General features: G+C 37.4%; 1 pseudogene; it reads left to right on the forward strand.

The window, feature by feature from the left end:
- The first annotated feature begins 1,035 nt into the window (after nt 1–1,035).
- Nucleotides 1,036–2,253, forward strand: LOC122100526 (annotated as a pseudogene).
- The last annotated feature ends 20,988 nt before the right edge of the window (nt 2,254–23,241 follow it).

Below are 23,241 nucleotides of genomic sequence, written 5' to 3' on the forward strand. Positions count from 1 at the left end.
TTTTACTTCCTGTTCTGCTTTCAAGAAACTTCAGAATCTGGGTTGTTGTCTTTTCCTTTATCTTCTAATTTAGCCTTTTTACATCTTTCTGATTATTCTTACCTAATCATGTCCCTTTCCAACTACAGCTGGAACTGTTAAATACCCATTTGAGTATGCTTCCCTATCTGATAATTATTCAAATTTGTGTTCCTTGGGTAATGAAAGGTCATTTTTTACAAAGACACACACAAACACACACACACACACACACACACATACACACACACACATGTATATATACTGCAAATCTACATTTGAAGGATTAGATATTTGGGGATGATAGATATGTTGGGAAGGCATTTTGCTGCCTACAACGTGTGTAGCATTCTTTCTACTATAACCTGTTATTCTTTCATTAAATTTGAACAACATATTTCTTCAATGAAATAAAACTAGAACAAAAATTAGTCCCTGAAAGCAATTAATCCTGATTTAAATGTTGTCATGTACTAAAAACCCAAAAGCCCAGAGAGCAGCTCCTGAAGCTGTCCTGGCACTATCAATTTTTACACATTCTGCTTCAAATCTTCTCTTTTCAAGAGCATTTGGCTGCTATTATTTTGGAATTATGGTTAATATTTATTTGACTGCTATTTTTAAATAGCAAGATTGGGTGGTGCCACCCAATCCTGGTTCTCTTTTTCTAACTTTTTTGTGTCTTATCTATTTCTGAAAGAAACACAACTATTTGAATGACCTGAACTGCTTATTGAAGAATAAGTGTGGAGAGGAAAAGAAGAAAAAGGATGTCTCTGTGTGTATGTTATGTCAAAAATGTACCTATAGAACTAGAAGTCAAGCAGTACTAAGGTGGAATGAACCTTACTTGTTAACTATTTCCTGATTACTGGATTCACTTGCAAAAGAATACTTTCCTCTGTGTGGAAGCACTTAGTGGCATATTTGATTATATATTCAAGGATTACAAAGCTTCTTGATTTCCTGTAGGAGGGCCATACCACTATATCAAATAAGCTTCACATTAAAGCCAAAATGGTGCTGTCCCAGGGACAATGAGATGAACTAAATCGAGCTATAGCAGATTATCTTCGTTCAAATGGCTATGAAGAGGCATATTCGGGTTTTTAAAAGGAAGCTGAATTAGATATGAATGAAGAATTAGATACAAAGAGTGTTGGCCTTTTGAGAAAAAAATGAACATCTGTTATTATATTACAAAAAAAGGTTATGGAATTAGAATCAAATCTAAATGAAGCAAAAGAAGTATTTATGTCAAGTGGTCCTCTTGGTCAGAAACGAGATCCAAAAGAATGGATTTCCCATCCACCAGAGAAATATGCATTGAGTGGTCACTGGAGTCATTTTCCATCCTGTGTTCAGTGTCATGGTCTCTGCTTCAGAGGATGGTATAATTATGGTGTGGGATTGTGAGACTGGAGATTCTGAATGAACTCTTAAGGGACATACAGATTCTTTACAGGATATTTCCTTTGACCACAGTGACAAGCTTCTGGCTTCCTGTTCTGCAGATATGACCATTAAACTATGGGATTTTCAGGGATTTGAATGCATCAGAACCATGCATGGCCATGACCACAATGTCTCTTCAGTAGCCATCATGCCTAATGGAGATCATATAGTGTCTGCTTCACGGGATAAAACTATGAAAATGTGGGAAGTGCAAACTGGCTACTGTGTGAAGACATTTACAGGACACAGAGAATGGGTGGGTATGGTATGGCCAAATCAGGATGGCACTCTGATAGCTAGCTGTTTCAATGACCAGACTGGTCGTGTGTGGGTCGTAGCAACAAAGGAGTGCAAAGCAGAGCTCTGAGAACATGAGCATGTGGTGAAATGAATTTCCTAGGCTCCAGAAAGTTCATATTCTTCCATCTCTTAAGCAACAGGATCTGAGACTAAAAAAAGTGGCAATCCTGGACCATTCTTGCTATCTGGATCCAGAGACAAAACTATTAAGATGTGGGATGTCAGTACTGGCATCTGCCTTATGACTCTTGTGGGTCATGATAACTGGGTACGTGGAGTTCTGTTCCATTCTAGGGGAAATTTTATTTTGAGTTGTGCTGATGACAAGACCCTACGTGTATGGGATTATAAGAATAAGCGATGGATGAAAACTCTCATTGCGCATCAACACTTTGTTACCTCTTGGATTTCCACAAGACGGCCTTCTATGTGGTGACTGGCAGTGTAGATCAAACAGTAAAGGTATGGTAGTGCCGTTGATTGAGTCTTATTTGGCCCCTTCTCCCTTTTCCCTCTGGATGCACTCTGAGGATACCATTGTCCCACATTGAGCTCTGTTTAAATAAATATTGTCCTTTCATGTAAAAAATGTACCTATAACTAGTTATCTTAAAATAATCTATTTTTAATTATGCTTAGATTTTGACAAAATTTAGCCTCTCAACAAGCAATGTTAATGCAGTCTTATTTCATGCCTGCCATAAGCACTCAACAAATTAGTATTTCTTTAAAAATTATTTTTAAAAAAATTTGAAAATTACGATTTATTTAAAAAACTTTTTTTAAAAATTAGCCAAGGCAAGTGGTTTATTAGATATTTATAGTCATGTTCAGACACTGTGATGGAAGCTAGACAGGGAAAAATAATCATGATTTTATTCTTCCTCGACACACTGATTTACTTCACCTATTTTTGAAAGAATGAAATTCTTGCTTTGAAGACTTTAGCTTGATATTTGCAATGTGTCATTCTTCCTTTATTAATAGGAGAATTTGGAGAAAGATGAAAATTCACACTAGAAAAAGGAGAAGAGGAAAAGAGAAGGAAAAATCTAGACATTTTATTCTTCCTCATCTCAATCACAAGGTCTGGATAATCATTGGGGATATTAGATACAGTGCTCTAGAGTGATTAAACACATCAATAGAAAAAATAATCCCACAAGTGATCAAATGGTGAATGCTTATTTATAAAAAATATAATAGCCTTATACACGAAATGTTATCTATTTGTTTAGTTCTTCTTTAATATTTGTTAAATTCTGGTGTGCTATATTCAACTATCTTAAAGGTATACAAGGATGGTAAGAAACACACATCTTAATATCATTTTCTAATATTAGCTTAGTTCTTGCTGTATTATATGTATGTGGCTGTATTTGAGTTTTGCTTCAATTTCACATGTTATATTCTTCCAGTATTTAATTTGAAAGAAGGCTCCCTCTGGAGACATGCTATTTTATAGCTAAGGGAAAACAAGTCAGCTGTTAGACACAAACAATGAGATAGAATTCTTCTCCTAGAAATAGTCTTTCACAACTTCTGGCTCATTTTTGTAAGCTGAAGTAAGTCATATGACCCATCTTGACATTGCAGAGCAGAGGTAAATCTCACCTACAGGGAGCTGATGCAGGACATAATGTAATATGCCAAGATATGCACCACTTGAGATAAAGATGAAAACAAAGAGAACTATAATACGATCAATCATACTTGCCGTCACATGTCTCTGAAGGTAGGAAGCTATTATGTACTTTTTTTTCTGAAACTACTGAGATCTTCAAATCATGTCTTTTATGCTTGGATGTTACAGGAATTAGAGAACATTTTGATACTGAGAGAGCATTAAATCTCAGAGAAAGCTGGAGTAATCATTTCAATACTAAATTTTGTTCTGCTAGGAAAATAAACCATTTTATTGACAATCCTTTATTCTTTCTTACCTAGTATCTCTTTTTTTAGAAATAGATTTTGTTAATATATGTGACTATCCACCAGAATAAATGCCTTCATTTAATCTGCATCTGATGCAGATAGCATAATCAATTAGATGTAAATGGAAGTTCATCAGTAGCACTTTATAAAAATGCAAAATTGTGGACAGAAGCCAATATATATATTTTTCCACCATAACCTTCCTCATCCTCCTTCTTCATTCCTAGAAAACACACCCAATCAATAAAAAGGCTTAGATATTTAGTTCTTGACCTTGAAAGTGGAAGCAGAATGTTATGCATGTCAGAGATGACTGTTAATATCACATGCAAGAGCCCTAAGAATCCCACACAACTTAACACTGTACTTCCTTAGTGATGTGATAGGAACGTAAGCCTTACTGGACTTAGTATTTTTTCCATTTCTTTTCTACCACCTGCCCCAAATTATAATACATAGTAATGGAATGAAGAAGTAATGACATCTTAAGAAAGTCATTTAGGGCTCTGGGAATATGGCTTCATGGTACATTGATTGCCTAGAATGAATGACACCCTGGGTTAAATTCCTCAGTACCAAATTAACAGAAAAAACAACACTGGAAGTGGTGCTGTGGCTCAAGTGGTAGAGTGTTAGCCTTGAGCAAAGAAAAAAAAACTCAGGAACATTTCTTTGACCCTGAGTTCAAGCCCCAAGACTGCCAAAAGTCATTTAGATACTAATTGCAAAATAAAGAACCCATACTTAGAATATATAATTACTCTTTCCATAATGATAGCTGACAAGAGCCCTTAATTCATCTACTTTACTTATAATAGAATACTGTGTTGAAAAAAAAAAGTTTAGCTAATAGGTCACGAAAATTATTGCCAGGAATGTGCTTAGACAACAGGTGAAGTTTATTCCTGTAAATTCAATGCTTCCAGGCTTTTTGTGGTCACTTGTATTCAAAATGGGATACGTAGTCTAAGTGATATTTGGAAATATTTTTGGTATGTCAGGGCACAAAAAAGCCAGAGGCTAATTAATATTAGATTTATAATAAACTTCATCTAGTTTTCCATGGTTCAAAACAGAAATCTTGATACAGTTGATGTCACTTGGTTTTCGTATTATCTCAGTTCAAATCCAACCAAGGCAAGAGAGTCTGTCAAATTTTTGTCTGTAATTAAACATCAAAAGGGCCAGAAGTGGATTTTTGACTCCAGAAGTAGAGTATTGGTTTGGGGGGCAGTTGGACAGGGAAGACACTATTGTTCAGGGACATTGTCCAGCCTCTGAGTTCAAGCCCCAGAACCAGCAAACACTAAACAAACAAGCAATCATGAAAAAAAAAAACCCGAACATATTTCTTTGAGATCATCCTTAAAGTACTGAAAACAGTTTAATTCTATGGAAACCCATACTGTTTTTTTCTGATCAATTGATTTTTTCAATTGTGAAAATACCATAGAGAGGGGTTACAATTACATGGGAAAGATATTGAGTGCATATCTTATGAAGCATTTTCTCCTTCTCCTTTGTTTCCCCTTCCCAACCCTTCCCTTCTCCCACCCCCAACCCCCTATCCAAAAGTTGTAATTTTCATTTTTTGACATAACGACTTCTATATCTCATGGTTGCAATAGGTCTACCTGTATTCTTATTTAAATGATATGTTATTCCCTTTCCCCTCCAAAAATTATACCAACATCAAATATAATGAAAACAGGCATTATTCCATGGTGAAGGGAAATACAAAGCAACAAAGAAATCAACTTATAAATATGTTAGAAACATTCATAAGAAAAACCATTTGAATCCTTATCTTTGGGTTCATTTCGCCTAACATCAATTTATCTGAACGTTTCTGCTTGTATCAGACATATATTAATTATAGCAAATAAGGGAAACCATGGCACCTATGTTTCTCTGGGCCTGGCTAACTACACTTAATATAATTTTTTCCAAATCTTTCCATTTCCTCACAAATTGGGCAATGTCATTCTTTCTGATGGAGGCATAGAATTCCATTGTGTATATATAACACATTTTCATTTTTTGGCTCCCATCGTGCTGTCCCTCAGCTCTTCAGCTCAAGGCTAGCACGCTACCACTTGAGCCATAGCACCACTTCCAGATTTTTTTCTGTTTATGTGGTGCTGAGGAATCAAACCCAGGGCCTCATGCATGCAAGGCAAGCGCTCTACCACTGAGCCAAATTCTCAGCCCCTATATACCACATTTTCTTGATATATTCATCTACTGAGGTGTATCTGGGTTGTTTTCATATCTTAGCTATGGTAAATAATGCTGCAATAAGCGTAGTTGTTCTGGTAGCTTTAGTATAATCTTGTTTGTGATCATTTGGGTAAATGCCCAAAAGTGGGATTGCTGGGTCATAGGGGATCTTTATGTGGAGTCTTTTGAGGAACTTCCATCGTACTTTCCAAAGTGGTTTAACAAGTTTACACTCTCATCAACAATGCAGTATGGTTCCCTTCTGTCCACATCCCCTCCAGCATATGTTGTTATTAGAGTCCTTGATTTTAGCCATTATGTTCAGGGGTGGGGTGAATCAACTCTGGGCTTGGGCACTGTCCCTTTGCACTTCAGCTAAAGGACACCACTCTACCAGGTGAGTCACAGCACTAATTCCAGTTTTCTGGTGGTTAATTGGAGATAAGTGCCTCAGAAACTTTCTTACTCATGCTGGATTTGAAGTGCAATCCTCAGATCACAGCGTCCTGAGTAGCTATCGTTATAGGAATGAGCCACAGGCACTTGGCTTAAGATCACATTTCTAACAGTGTACATTCTGGACATGTAATGTGTATGTTCATCTAACTTTATATGAATTCTTGAGTTAAAAGTCTGGGCTACAGCTTAGACTTCATACTCACAAAAATATTTCTAGTTTAAACGTTGTTACTCGTGGAAAAATAAAACCTAAGAATATAGAGGAGTCTGGGAAGTTCAGTTTGCATACAGCCTGGACAGAACAGTCTTTGAGACACCACCTATAATTAACCAGCCAAAAGCTGGATTGGAAAAATAGCTCAAGTGATGGAATACCAGTCATGAGCATGAGTGCTGAATAAGAGCTTGAGTCTTTTGCATACATACATACAAACATACACATGCACACAGTCAATTATATAAGCACATACACAAATTAAACAACTCTCAGAATGTGTAGAAAAGTTAGAAAACAATAGAAACTATGTCCTGAGTAAGAATAGAGTCAAGAAATAGCTTTAAATATTAGCAAGTCCTCAAGTGAACTTTCTTCAAAAAAGTTTGAGAATTTACATAGTTAGGGACGAGAAATAGTGAGAGAATCTAGTAATCATTATTAAAGGGATCAAATCCATGGAGGAATGAATCAGAGACCCCTGCAGATACATCTGAAAATGTTCGTATTCTGTGTCAAATGTTAGAATATTTTATTTTTGCAAATAGAACATAAACAGTCTAAGCAGTCAGTCTATTGAATAAGATCATTGGAGAAGTTCAGAATTGCTAGTCTGTATCTACATTAAATAAACCAACAAACTATGGCATGGTAATGTGATATACACCTGGAATTCTAGCCCTCAGATATAGACAGGATATTAGAGACTGGAATTACATAGTGATACCTTCCCTGGACCTGGTAGAATAATTTTGTCTCAATAAAACAAACCAAACAAGAAAGGAATACACAGTTGGAAGTTTGGGCTAATTTTGTCATTATGTTTTGAGAAGTCAAGTTTACTATTTAAATGCAACTCATACATACTCCTCAGTTGTTTTTAAAATGCTGCCTTCATTACAGAACATAACTAGAGGCAAAATGGCTCATGATTCCCATCCAAGAATTTGAGAAAGTAAGTAAGCATCATTCTGTTGGATTCCAAAGAAATGATGAAAGATTACAAAAGCTTAAGCCTGAAAGAATAGCAAAGTTTGTCTAATATAGGTCTTTGTAAACCTTATTAAAGTAGAATTTAGATTTAAAATAATATTTTGGTTTTTTAATAATTTCATATTCTATAGGATACTACAAAATTCTTCTTACATAGAGGTTTTAATTGACAAATTTGCAAATGATTCTGGCATTCTATTTGCACAGAATATTCTTTCAAGAGAGTTGCAATTAGAACTTAGTAAATAGATAATTACAACAGTTGATATATAAAATGGCAATGTGAATAATCTAGACAGAGTTGCCAACAAATGGATGATATTAATTTATAAATTTAGAAAAAAACAGTTATTTGAGGCTTTAGTGAAACATGGTATGAAGAGAGAAATTGTGTGACATCTTGGTTCTTCTATCTATTCATAACACAGGAAGCAATTCCTTAATTGTGTACCTCTGTATAAATGAGAAAAAATGCTAGCATGGGGGTTTGTTTTTATTTGGTTTTTGTTTTATTGGTTTGTCCTAAGGCTTAAACTCTGGGTTTGGACACTTTCTGTGAGCCTGTTTTTTACTCAAGGCTCGTGCCCTACCACTTCAACCTCAGTGCCACTTGTGTCCGGCTTTCTCTGAGAATATTATTGGAGATAAGAATAAAAGGAAACTTCTTGCCTATATATGATAATTTAAAAAGTATAAATATAAATAATATTTGCAAGTGTTCTGATCTCAAGAATACCACTGGGGGAGAAATGTTGCATCCCAGTTTATTGTGGTATTTTTTCCCAGACCAAGAAGGGCATCACATCAGCAGAGGCATTGTATTTTTTCAGAATAGACATAAGCTATTCATGATGGGAATTAAGGGAAATTTCAGGTGCACCTTACAAGTTGGAAACTGTTGGGCTAGGATGACTTTATGGCATAAATCTTGGGATTGATGGTCATAGAAATAAGAGCTTACTCTGATAAAAAAAAATTGCTTATTCTTGAAGAATTAATTATTACAGATGCTTTGTAGTTTTATCCTCTAACGGAATGTGGTATTTTTCTGTTGATTCCTCAATCTGTAACACCCCATTGGCAACTACATATATTGCAGAATTACATAACATGCAAATAGTTACTGTTTTTAATCTCTAAGGTATAGAATGTTCAGAATTTGAAAATGAGTAGTTAGCAGTTATAGGAATTTTGAAAAACACATATATTCTGTCTTACCAATTTATTTACTTTCAAAAGTTATGCATTTCCCAATCTGTAGGCGAATATCTTCCCTACCTGGAACTCAAAAAATTAAATCCCTCCTAACAAAACCCTCATAAAAACAACTTCACAGGGACTGGGAAGGTGGCTCAGTGGTAGAGTGTTTGCCTTGCATGCCTGAGGCCCTGGGTTCGATTCCTCAGCACCATATAAGCAAAAAGAAAAGAGCTGGAAGTGATGCTGTGGCTCAATTGGTAGAGCGCTAGCCTTGAGCTGAAGAGCTGAGGGACAGCGCCCAGGCTCAGAGTTCAGACCCCACTGCTGGATGCCCCCCCCCCATAAAAAAAAACTGACCAATAAATTAGTGGGCTAAAGACTTAAAGAGATGAGAATTAATATCAAAACAACATTAAGATATCACCTCACCCCAGTTAGAATGGCAAAAATCAGAACTCTAATAACAACAGATGCTGAAGGGGATGTTGACAGAAGGGAACCTTACTTCATTGTTGGTGGGAGTGTAAACTTGTTCAACCACTTTGGAAACTAGTATGGAGGTTCCTCAAAAGACTCCTCATAGAGCTCCCCTATGACCCAGCAAACCCACTTTTGGGCATTTACCCAAATTATCACAAACAAGATTATACTAAAGCTACCTGAACAACTACGCTTATTGCAGCATTATTTACCATAGCTAAGATATGAAAACAACCCAGATACACCTCAGTAGATGAATATATCAAGGAAATATGGTATATATACACAATGGAATTCTATGCCTCCATCAGAATGACATTGCCCCATTTGTTAGGAAATGGAAAGACTTGGAAAAAATTATATTAAGTGAAGTAAGCCAAGCCCAAAGGAACATAGGTCCCATGGTTTCCCTTATGTGCAATATCTAGTATATGTATGAGTCAAGCAGAAAAGGTCAGATAAGGTGATGTTAGGAAAATGAACCCTAAGATATATATTTAAATGTTTTGTTTCTTTTATGCATTTGTTTCTAACGCATTTATAAGATTATTTCTTAGTTGCTTTGTATGTCCCTCCCCCACAGTATAACCCCTGCTTTCACTGTATTTGATGTCGGTATAATTTGTGGAGGGGAAGGGGAAAAAAAAGTCGTTTAAATAAGGATACAGTTGGACCTGTTGCAACAATGAGAAGTACACGTTGTCATGTCGAAAATGAACTTTACATCTTTGGTGGGAGGGGAGGGGAGGATTGGGTATGGGGGCAGGGGGAGGCTGGGAAGGGATGGGAAGGGGAAACAAAGGAGGAGGCTACAATGCTTGATAAGAAATGTACTCATTCTCTTGCTCATATAATTGTAACCCCTCTGTACAGTATTTTCACAATAAAAATTTAAAAAAAGACTTAGACATTTCTCCAAAGGAGAAATGAGGATGGCCAATAGACACATGAAGAAATACTCAGCCTCTCTAGCAATAAAGGAAATGCAAATCAAAACTATATTGAGATACCCCTTACCCCAGTTAGAATGGCTGTAATCAAGAACTCTAATAACAAGAGGTGCTGGAGGGGATGTGGACAGAAGTGACCCATACTACACTGTTGTTGGGAGTGTAAACTTGTTCAAACACATTGGAAAGTAGGATGGAGGTTCCTCAAAAGACTCCACATAAAGCTCCCCTATGACCCAGCAATCCCACTTTTGGGCATTTACCCAAATAATCACAAACAAGACTATACTAAAGCTACCAGAACAACTACACTTATTGCAGCATTATTTACCATAGCTAAGATATGAAAACAACCCAGATTCCCCTCAGTAGATGAATGTATCAAGAAAATGTTGTATATAGGGGCTGAGAAGGTGGCTCAGTAGTAGAGCTTTTGCCTTGCATGCATGAGGCCCTGGGTTTGATTCCTCAGCACCACATAAGCAGAAAAAAAATCCGGAAGTGGTGCTATGGCTCAAGTGGTAGAGTGCTAGCCTTGAGCTGAAGAGCTGAGGGACAGCACCCAGGCCCAGAGTTCAGGAACCACGACGGGACCCCCAATAATAAAAAGATAATGTGTTATATATACACAATGGAATTCTATGCCTTCATCAGAAAGAATGACATTGCCCAATTTATGAGGAAATGGAAAGATTTGGAAAAAAATATATTAAGTGTAGTTATCCAGACCCAGAGAAACATAGGTGCCATGGTTTCCCTTATTTGCAATAACTAATATATGTCTGATACAAGCAGAAACGTTCAGATAAATTGATGTTAGGCGAAATGAACCCAAAGATAAGGATTCAAATGGTTTTTCTTAGGATTGTTTCTAACATATTTATAAGTTGATTTCTTTGTTGCTTTGTATGTCCCTTCACCAAGGAATAACCCCTGCTTTCACTGTATTTGATGTTGGTATAATTTTTGGAAGGGAAAGGATATAACATATCATTTAAATAAGGATACAAGTGGACCAATTGCAACCATGAGATATAGAAGTCGTTATGTCAAAAAATGAACTATACAACTGCCGAAAACAATTTGTGAATTTATATCATCAAACTGAATTTGATTCTTTCTTTATTTGTAAGCTAAGGTGGAAAATGTAAGGACTCTTCTTTTTTCTTGCTCTAGAAGTCAACAAATATATTCTTCAATATTTTTGGTAGATTACATCCTTTTACAGATGAGAAATATAAGGTCAACAGTCAATGTACTGAGTAAATAATAATACTAGAATTTGTGTCTGAGAGGAAGTGGCACTGTAGCTCAAGTGGTAGAGGGCTTGACTTGAGCAGAAGAACTGTGGGACAGTGCTCAGGCCCAGAGTTCAAGGCCCACGACCGACAAAAAAAAAAACTGTGTCTGAGCTCTTCACTCTGTGTGCTTACAAGGAGAGTAATTTAGTGATGGAGAGGATCAATGTGAAAAGACTATGGTGAAAAAGCATACGTTGTAAACGGTTGTTTTAGGACAAGGTGACCAGTGATGAGGACTTGAAACAGACTGTGTCAGGGGCATAAATAAGAGTATATAGAAATCATATTAGTGACAGTAACTGAGAAAACCTTCATCATTCATCTTATCTAATGGGTGGTAGCAGAAGGGTAAGAAGAAATCTAGTGTTCTACATCTCTGGCCAGGCAACTGTGTTAGTGATATTCTTGGTGATAAGGACTACAGGTGGTAATGGAGGATTTAGGTGAAAAAAAACTCTGATAGTTCTAAAGTTTCTATTAAACAGATGCAAAGATGGGTCTTTTTTGACATCATCAAAATATCCACGACCATGAGTATGCAAAGTAATAATAAAATCAGGGAGACATTATTAAAGGGAAGAAGAAAAGGAAAGTTCTGACACAAGTGTGAGCAATGTGAGGACCAGTGTCGACAAGATTGGAAGAAAGAGATAAATAAGGAAACAAGAAAGTAACAAAAAACAGATTTACAGAAGTAAAGAAAGGAAAGAATTTGCAAGAGGAAAAGGTCAAAACTGTTACAGAGATATTGAAGGAAATATGCTATTTAGATTTAAAAACTAAAAGGACATAGACAAGTTCATAGACAAGTGTTTTGGTGAACTGGTAGAGATGAAAGTCATATTGATAAAATTTTGAGAAATGAATGTGAAGCCATAAAATTCTTGATCCATGAATTCAACAGATCCTGTTGATTTTAAATGTTGGAAACAAATGCTTTTATCCTGACCTGAGGAGAATTATATAGATATACCTGTCATGAACTTTACTTAGAGGTATTCTGTGAATATTTTTGAAGACTTTGTTTAGCCCGGAGATTATAGGTTGAACTACAGAACGGACAAAACTAATTTGTCCTATAGTTACAATGAGCAACGAATGTATCCACATCAGTTTGGGATTTTATTGAAATACCTTTAGATAAGTTTTGCTATCTTATCAACCTATTCATTTTATATGCAGTACAAATAACACCAAGTATTTGATTGAACACACAGTTTTACTGATGTTACTGAAGACTCCTCGAATTGATTCTTCTTTATAATTGAAGTGCCTCAATGAGCATTGACACATCATAACTGCCATATGCTCTATTTAAGTCTAGTTCTTGTTAGGGATATCTTTGTGCTGAAATAACCCTTTCAGTCAACCTGTCATAAATTCTTATATGTAGGAAGTGCTCTTATAAACATCAAGATTTTATTGAATGGAAATGCTCAGTCATTACCCTCAGCATTAGGATTAAATGCTTAAAAAGATAAGACATTTTTCTTTAATGACTTTCTCTTATTTTCACATACATATTTGCAAGTAGGGAAGGATTCTGATGTAACAGTAATACAGTGGTGACTTGTAATAACACAACATCTAGGATTTAGTGTTAATTCAGATACTTACTAATCAGCTCCAAATTTTGTGGATATTTATATTTCTCCTGGGTAAACTAATGAGCTCTAACAAAATATCCCTAAGGAGCCTTGCAATTGCAATATCACTGTTTGTCTCAAAATGCTTTAAATTCTACATCATCTAATGTGGGCATAAGGTTTTGCTCTGGAACTTTACTCCACAGAAAGTGTGTACTACCCTATTGCTTAACATGGAAAAAATATCTTCATACATAGACTGGGCATGTGCAAATAAGAAGTGGTAGTTGAACAATGTTCTTAGCAATTTCTGCGGTATGCTTTGCTATTGAGAATTAGCTTGACTGTGGTCAGATAGGATACAGAGGATTATGTCAATCCCTTTGTATTTGCTTAAGTTCCTTGCATGAACTACGATATGGTCTATTTTGCAGAAAGTTCCATGAGCTACTGAGAAGAATGTGTACTGTGATGTTTTAGGGTGAAATACTCGGTAGATGTCAGTTAATTCCGCTTGAAGTATGGCCTTACTTAATTCGGTAGCTTCTTTGCCAATCCTCTGGTTGGTAGACCTGTCCTTTGGTGAGAGTGGTGTGTTAAAGTGTCCTAGTATTATTATTGGGATCTATTTTATTCTGTAAATTTGAGAATAATTGTTTAATATATTTGGGTGCACCAATATTTGGGGCATATAAGTTGATGATGGTAATATCCTCCTTTTGGATTGTTCCCTGTATTAATATGTAGTGTCCGTCCTTGACTTTCTGTACTGATATTAATGAAAAGTTTATTTTGTCAGATATCAGGATAGCTACACCTGCTTTCTTACTGGGGGCATTTGATTGGAGATCCTTTTCCAACCCTTTACTCTGAATTTGTTTGTATGTTTGGCTGAGAGGTGGGTCTACTGAAGGCAACAGATGGATGGGTCAGGTTTTCTGATCCAGTCTGCAGTTCTTTTTCTTTTGATTGGAGAATTAAGCCCATTAATATTAAGAGAAAATATAGAGAGATGCATTGTTGTCCCGGTCATTCCATTTTCCTAAGTTTTTCTTCTTTCCTTTCCTCCTGTGCTTGCACAGTTAGACTTTGATTAATGCCCGTCTGGGTACAGGTCCCACATCCTGGTTGCTTTCTTCAGGTTTTGTCCCCCCCTTAGTATTCTTTGTAATGCTGGCTTAATATTTATGTATTCATTTAGTTTTTCTTTGCTATTAAAAATTTTCAGTTCTCCATCGAATGTGAATGCTAGCTTTGCCGGGTATATCAGTCTGGGTTGGCAGTTATTGGCTCTCAGGGCTAGAATGGTACTTTCTCAGGCCTATCTTGCATTCAGTGTTTGTGTGGAGAGATGTGAAGTGATTCTAAATTTTTTCCCTTGTAGTATAGTTCTTTCTTCATTTTTGCTGCATGCAAGATTGTTTCCTTATTATTCAGATCATTTTTACTCCTGGGATCTGGCTTGTTGGGTGTTCTATATGCTTCTGTTATGTAGGTAAAATGTTCTTTTTTGAGGTGGGGAAAATTTTCACTGATTATCTTGTTGAATAGGTGATACATTCCCTTGCTCTGAAATTCCTCCCCTTTGTCCACTCCAATTGTATGAAGGTTAAATTTCTTGGCATTATCTGCTTGCTCTTGAATTTCCCTTTGGCTTAATTTGAGTGATTTTTCCATATCTGTCACTTTTTGGTCTAGTTGGTGTATTCTGTCTTCTGTATGTGACACTCTACATTCCATTTCCTTCGCTCTGTTGAGCGTGGCTTCTATTGTGGTTTGCATGGAGGAAATGGATTCCTTTATGGATTCGATGTTGGTTTTCAAAGTACTGATCTCACCTCTTAATGAGGTTTGTATTACCTCTAATTTGACATTTATCTCACTTCTTACTGAGGTTTGTGTAGCCTCTATTTTTGCATTCATCACCTGTTTGATATCCTGTATCTCTTTTGATAGTTCATCCTTGTGCTCTTTCAATTTCTGATCTATTTCTCGCTTTATTTCTTGAGTTATTGTCTCCAGCAACCCTTGGATGTAGCTTTTGTCTTTCAGTTTTGCTTTGCTCCCCTAGGACTCTCCTCTATGTGGCTGCTGGCTATTGAGAATAGCTTGTTATCCTGGGTGTTGATAAATCTTGTAATTTTTCTCTGTGATTTTCACATGGGTGTTCAGGAGACTTATGTACAATTTTGTTTTGGTGTGTCTTTGTTTGGTTGCTGATTCTGTATTGGTAGAGTCTGTGCCTGATCTGGGTTCTGTTGGGGGCCTACCTCCAGCTGCTGGTTGGACCTGGGTTCTGTTGGGGGCCTACCTCAAACTGTTGGTCGGACCTACATAGGATTCTCGGCTCTCTGCTGTAGATCGCTGGCAATTCCCGCCTTTGGAAGGGTTGAGCAGCCTAGACTACTAGTGTTTGCTCCTACGGGTGCTCTTGGCAAAATCTGATGCTCTGGATGCACTCTCCCAGATGCTGGGGTCTGCTATGGGCTCCTGATGTTTTTTGTTTTGTTTTGTTTTGTTTTGGGGGGGGTCTGGTTGTGGGCTTGAACTCTAGGTTTGGGTGCTGTCCCTCAGCTCTTCAGTTCAAGGCTGGCACCCTACTATTTGAGCCACAGCACCACTTCTGACCCTTTCTGCTTATGTGATGCTGAGGAATCAGATCCAGGGCCCCATGCATCCAAGACTATCACTCTACTGCTGAGCCACCATAACAACCTGAGCTCCTGCCTACTATCAGGTGCTGGCAGTCTGTGTTGCCCAATTGCCTTCCTAGAGTATATGGGACGGGTTTTGGTGGAGTTTGGGCTTCTCTTGTCCTGAGCCTCCAGGTTTTTGTTGTCACTGGCGTGCTTCCCAGCGTGTGCAGTTCCCTGTTTTTCTCCCCTCTGCAGAGGCCTACGATCGGCTTTTGACTTCAGTTGGGGGGATTTGGTTGTGTTGTTCAGGTGCCAGATCCCCAAGCTTGGTTCTGGCCCCCCACCTGGGGCATGCCTGTTGGTCCTGTGCTGTTGTGTATACCACCTAGGTTTATGCAGCCTGGGGTACACAGTTCAAATTTCTTCTACTATTGGTTGTTTTGACCCAGGGGCACTGTTCCTGTCTTGGGCGTTTAAGCTCCCTTCCAGGGGTGCTCTTGGTCTAGCCTGGCAAGCTGAGTGTGCTCCATGGGCTGGTGGAGCTCTCAAACATTTCTCAGTTTTAGTGGGTCCTGTGGTCCGGGTTTTGGGGTAGGGAGTCTGGGTCAGGGTCTGGAGATTCTCTCCAGCTCTGGTCTCCCTTGAGGGATACACTCTCCCCGTGGGGTACTCACCCTGGAACTAGTTGTTTCTGTGTGGTGTAGGTTGTCAGTTGCTGTTGCAATCCAAGTTCAGTTGGGGTGGTTGCGGGCTGGGCTGGGTGGTGGTGGCTCTGTGTGATTCTCTTCTGTCTCTGCCTCTGTCCAAGCTGTCAGGTCCACAGTGTCCATGCTCAGGTGGCTTCTGTGCGAGTTATCTGAATGCAGCTCCCTGTGTCTCTGGGACCCCCGGTGGCCCCCACCGGGTCGTCACAATCGGGGGTCTGACACTGGTACCTCAGGTGTCTTTTGCGCGGGTGATCTGCATGCAGCCCCCTGTGTCTCTGGGACCCCAGCAGCCCCCGCCGGGTCGTCGCAATCAGTGGGTCTGACACTGGTAACTCAGGCGTCTTCTGCACAAACTGCAGACAGCTCCCTTTGTCTCACTGCTGGTGCCCTTCAGCTTTGGTGGGATGGAGCCTCTTTTTTTTTTTTTTTTTTTTTTTTTTTGCAGTGTGTGTGGGGCACAGGCTTGAGTCTCCAGGTCCCCAGACATGGGTAGAGGTAGACAGTGGACCAGAAACTCTAGTGGGCAGCCTGGAAGAGGCAGCTGGATTTTTGTTGCTGTTGCCCATCTTGTTCACTGGGCCCCCAACCTGGGTCAAGCACTTAGTAGGTAGTGAAGGCACAGAGAGGTGTGTGGGGGGTGCCCTTAGGGAGGGAAGGGCTGTAGCACCAAGAACCTATCCCCCTTTCGCATCATGAGGCCTAGTGGGGGATGGAGCCTCTTTACTCAGATGGAGAGTGAGGGGTGGGGGTAGGATATTCCTGGAGACTCCCAGCTGGTAGGTTTCTCTGTTTGTGGTGATCAGCGGGTCTGCAAACTGGTACCTCAGGCGGCTTCTGTGCTGGTGATCTGCAGGCAGCCCTGTGTCTCTGGGACTCCCTGGGCTGGCTTGCCATCGCTTGGCACGCTGTCGCGAGGCCAGTGAAGGTTGGGGGAGGGATCTTCGCTCTTCTCTGTTCTGAAATTCTTCTTTTCCTCTCTTTCTTTTTTGTTATTTTCCACCTCCTGTTTTTCTCTGAGTGTTCGTCTTTTTGTTGTTGTTGGTCTCTTATGGAGATTAAGTGTTGGAACTCGAACTATCTTTTTGGTTGGGGAGAGCTGTGGCATTTCCCTACTGCCCCATTGCCATCTTGGTCCCCCCTCCTGGATATTACCTTTTTAAAAAGTGAACCCTATTTGGCTTCTAATTTGATTTAATTACTCCTTCTTTCTCAGAGGGTCATCAACTTGAAAGTTATGAAGCTATACAATATTTTGACAATATACTTGCCATTATTTTGAAAAAAAATTATTTTAATATTGTCTCATAGTAAAACAGAAAGCAAGTCAATTCTATGGAAATTCTTAACTTTTAAAGCTGAATAATTGTTAAGAGGACAGGATATATATGTTCTTCATAATTCTAAGATGACTAACTACTCATTTTCAAATTCTGAACATGCCATACCAGAGACACTCCAAACAGTACTTGTTTGCAATTTATTTAATTCTTCAATAGACACAGTTTCCAATGGGGCATTACATATTGAAAATTCAATAGAAAAAATAGCCACATTCTGGTAGTGGATAAGACTATGAAGTATCTATAATAATTAATTCCTTAAGAGTAAACATTTGTTCATCAGAGTATGCTATTATTTCCATGACAATCAATCCCAAGGTTTTATGCTATAAAGTCATCCTAGCCAATAGTTTCCAACTTCTATGGTGCACCTTAAAATTCCCTAAATTCACAACATGACTAACTTATAAGTATTTTGAGAAAACACTACACTTCTGCTAATGTGATGCTCTTCCTATTATGGAAAAAGACTACACTAAACTTTACTGCATCATTTCCCCCATTGGTATTCTTGAGATCAGAACAGTTGCAAATATTATTTATACTTATATTTTTATATATCATAGATATTCAGGAGGCAAAGATCTGAAGGTTTTGGTTCAGAGCCCACCCAGGCAGGAAGGTTCCTTAGATCCTTATATCCAATAAACTGCTCAGGAAAAGCCAGAGTCAAGTGGCTCTGGGGTTCAAGAGGTAGAGCGGTAGCATTGAACAAAAACAGTCTCAGGTACAGTGCCCAGGCTCAGAGTTCAAGCTCCAGGACAAACCAAACAACACAAACAAAATAAAAACAAACATAAACCTAGCATTTTTCTCATTGTATAAGGAGGTACGCAATTAAGGAAATTTCTTTCTGTGTTATGTATAGGTAGAAGAAAAAAGATGACACATAATTACTGTTTTCATACTATGTTATACCAAAGTCTAAAAAAATGTTCTTTTTCTAAATTTATAAATTAATATCCATATGTTGGCAACTCTGTCTAGATTATTCACATTTTCATGTTATACATGAACTGTTGGAATTATCTACTGAATAATTTCTAAATATATCTCACTTGAAAGAATATTTTAGGCAAATAAAATGCCAGAATCATTTGTGAATTTGTAAATTAAATCTTCTACTTAGAAATAATTTTGTAGTATCTTATAGAATATGAAATTACAAACAAAATATTTATTTTAAATCCAAATTCTAATTTAGCCAGGTCTAAAAAGTCCTACATTAGATGAACTTTGCTATTTTTCCAGTTGTAAGCTTTTGGAATCCTTCATCCTTCCTTTGGAATCCAATAGAATGATGCTTAAATTTTTAAATTTTTTGGTTGGGAATCATGAGCTATTTTGCCTCTAGGAATGTTCTGAAATTAAGAGAGCATTTAACACATAACTGAGGAGTATATATGAGTGGCATTTCAAAGATACCTTGAGTTCTCAAAACATGACAAAATTAGCTCAAACTTCCAACTGTGTATCCCTTTCTTGTTTTTTGGTTTGTTTTGAGACAAAATTATACTACCCGGTCCAGGGCAGGTATCGCTACATAATTCCACTCTCTAATATCCTGTCTTAGTCTGAGTGCTAGAATTCTAGGCTTGTATAAAATTGTCCTGCCCAAGTTGTTTGGTTTATTTTATCTGGATACAGACTTACAATTCTGAACTTCTCTGATAATATTTTCCAATAGACTGATGGCTCAGACTTTTTATGTACTATTTTCAAAGATGTTCTAGTATTTGAAACAGGCTATGAACATTTTAAGATGCACTTGTAGGGGTCTCTGATTGATTCTTCCATGGATTGATCCCTTTAATAATGATTACTTGACTTTCTTACTATCTGGTCCCTACCTATATAATATTCTCAAGTTCATTTTAGGACTTTCTAATATTAAAAATTATTACTTGATTCTAGTCTTACACAGGACACATTTTCTACTATTTTCTAACTTTTCTATACATTCTGAGAGTTGTTTCATATGTGTGTTTGCACACATTAGTTCCTCCGTGTGTATGTGCATGGTTGTATGTATGTATGCAAAAACCTCAAGCTCTTATTCAGCCATCAGGCTCATAAATAGTATTCCATCACTTGAGCTATTCTTCCAATTCAGCTTTTGGCTGGTTAATGATAGATAGTGTCTCAAAGACCGTTCTGCCCACACTGGATGTACAGCCTCCTCTACATTCTTAGGCTTTATTTTTCCAGGAGAATCAACTTTTAAACTAGAAACATTTTTGTAAGTGTAAAGTCTAACCTGTAGCCCAGATTTTTAACTCAAGGATTCATATAAAGATAGATGCACATACATTTTGCATATCCCGAGTGTACTCTGTTAGAAATGTGATCTTAAGCCAGGTGCAGATGGCTCAAGCCTATAATCCTATTGACTCAGGAGGCTGAGATCTGGGAATTGCAGTTCAAATTCAGCATGAGTAGGAAAGTTTCTGAGGCACTTATCTCCAATTAACGACCAGAAAAATGGAAGTGGCTCTGTGGCTGAAGTGATAGAACACTAGCCTTGAGCAGAAGAGAGGAGGGACAGTGCCCAGACCCAGAGTTCAAGCCCCACTACATCAAAAAAGAAAGAAAAAGAAATGTGTTCATTGCTAGTATAATTCCCACTCTCTCAACATGGACTCTTTTCCAGTTAAGTCCATGCTCTTATATCTGACTTGCTTTGGAGCCAGAATTATTCTTCCATTCTACTTTTTACAAATTTTCATGATTAGCTTCCATGATTTAGAGCTGGTAGATGGAAGAGAGTAGAAATGCTTAGTAGTAATGCTTTCTCTATATCACTCCAATAGATCTATATGCTGGCCTTGGATTTGTAGTTTCAAAGTTGTCTTATCTTCAGAGTCTTCTATAATGTATTGAACCATTATAGTTAAACACAGAACTTCTCTTTCTTCTATTATTCTTATTGTTTTTTCTACTGTTAACTTATGTACACTTGGGAAATAATGCATAATACACACACTCACAAAAACAATATTTCTGAGAACTTTCTTCACACATAAAATTGGTCTTAATTTAGGGAGCACTTAGGAAATTTGAATTTGATGTACTCCAAGATAATGATTTTTTCATATTTTTATTGTAAAAATGGTGTACAAATGGGTTAGAGTTACATAAGTAAATTAAGGAATACATTATGTATGGAGCATTGTTACGACCTCTTTTGTTTTTCCCCTGCTAACCCTTTTCTCTCTACCTCCCCAATTCTGTATAAAAATATGAAAAAATCATAATCTTGGAGTATATCAAGTTCAAATTCCCTAAGTGCTCCGCTCTACAAGTTGCAAAGTTCGTTCTCTACATAATATATTGTACATCTCATTGTTACAATGGGTCACACTGTATCCTCGTTTCAGCATTTTATTTCCCTTCTCCTTGCCACATTAGAAATATATATAGGCAAGTTTGCAGGCCACCGATATCAAATACAGTGAAAACAGGGGTGATACCGTGGATGAAGAAAATAGAAAAGAAACAAAATAGCACATAATACATATTAGATACATTAAAAAATAGAAAGAAAGAAAAAGCAAGTTGTGAACCTATCTTGGAGTTCGTTTCACATAGCATCAACTTAAATGATCATATGTACATGCATAAATTCCATATTTTCTCTTTACTAAGCTGTCTCTGAAACGCATGTTACCTCATGTCCAAAGATGTCTTTGTGCTATTTCAATGACGCCAGAAAACATTCATTTTATCTCAAGCAGCACCATAGTTTGTTACTGGAAGGAACTGTTACTGCAAGTGGAAACTAATCCCAAGACAGGAATTGAACTTAGAGTAATGACAAAGTTCAAGTTAATTTGTGCTGTCCTTTTTAGTATACAAGCAAAGAATCCAAGGCTCGAAGGAACCTCTGTCCCTGACTTGTTCGAGTGTGTTCTATACTGACATAAAACCAAGTCTTTATGTAGAAAAATGAACTTTACAACTTTGAGGGGATGGAAAGGGGGAAGGAAGATTCGGTGGGGATGGGGGGAGGATGGAAAGGGATGGGAAGGGGAAACAAAGTAGGAGGCTACAATGCTCGATAAGAAATGTTCTTATTATCTTGCACATGTAATTGTAACCCCTCTGTACAGTATTTTCACAATAAAAAACTTGTCTGTAAACTTCTAGTTGAGAGTATTACAAATGAAAATAAAATGTCATTTGAAGTCTAGCATAGAAAAAAAGGAAATAACTTTGTTTTCAAAAGTGTTCTACTGGAAAGGAACAAAGACATGGAAGTTTTAAAATGTCTTATTCATGGATATTTCAGTCCTGAGATGATTCTCTTGTGGCAGGAGTAAGTTATCAATTCCTTTAGTTTGGTCCTGAGTTCTCCATGACAATAAGGATTGAAAAGAGCAGGATCCAGTGAGTATGATCAGCAAAAGCAGCCTCTTCCTTCTCAAACCAGTCCTTTAAGGATGGTCCCAAAGGAATATGTGGGTTTTTTGTTTGTTTGTTTAGTTTTTGCTCAGAGGCAGTTCCCTGAACATTTGTCTTTACTGCCCACTTGCACCCAAGCTAGTATTCTACTGTTTCATCCAAAACTACACTTCTGATTTTTTGGAGTTTAATTACAGATAAGAGTTTGACAGACTGTCTTGCCTGATTGACTGTAAACTAATATAATAAGAAAGCCAAGAGACATCAACTGTATGGACTTCTCTTTTGAAACAAGAAATATTAGGTGAAGTTTATTATAAGGCTAATATTTGGCAATTTTTAAAAGAAGAGAGTATGTCCAGCAAAGAAGCCATAAGTTAAATAACTCAGCAAAAGTAGGTGCACTGAATCATTTTGCAATTATTTTTTCTGTTTGGGAAGATTACTATTGCTTTCATTGTTCGTTTTGGGGAAACTTAAAGTCATATTTGCAAATTTTTTTTGGTCGTGGGGCTTGCACTCTGATCCAGGGTGCTGTTCCTCAGCTCCTATTGTCTGTGTCTAACAGCTGATTTGTTTTCCCTTAGCTATAATAATGGCATATTGCCAGAGGGAGCCTTCTTTCAACATATAAACTGGAAGAATATAGCATGTGATAATGAGGCAAAACTCAAATACAGCCACATACATATAACATAGCAAGAACTAAGCTAATATTAGAATATGACATTAAGACATTAGTTTCTTACCATTCTTGAATACCTTTATGATAGTTGACTATAGCACACCAGAATTTAACAAATACCAAAACAAGAACTACACAAATAGATAACATTTCCTGTTTGAAGCTATTACATTTTTTTATAAATAAACATTCTCCATGAGATCACTTGTGGAGTTATCTTTTTCTATAGATGTGTTTAATCACTCTAGAGCACTGTATCTAATATGCACAGACCTTGTGATTGAGATGAGGAAGAACAAAATATCTAGATTTTTGTCTTTTCTTCTTCTCCTTTTTCTAGTGTGAATTCACAACCTTTTTC

Source organism: Dipodomys spectabilis, unplaced genomic scaffold, assembly GCF_019054845.1.
Source record: "Dipodomys spectabilis isolate Male_0828 unplaced genomic scaffold, ASM1905484v1 ptg000583l, whole genome shotgun sequence".
Taxonomy (NCBI): Eukaryota; Metazoa; Chordata; class Mammalia; order Rodentia; family Heteromyidae; genus Dipodomys; species Dipodomys spectabilis.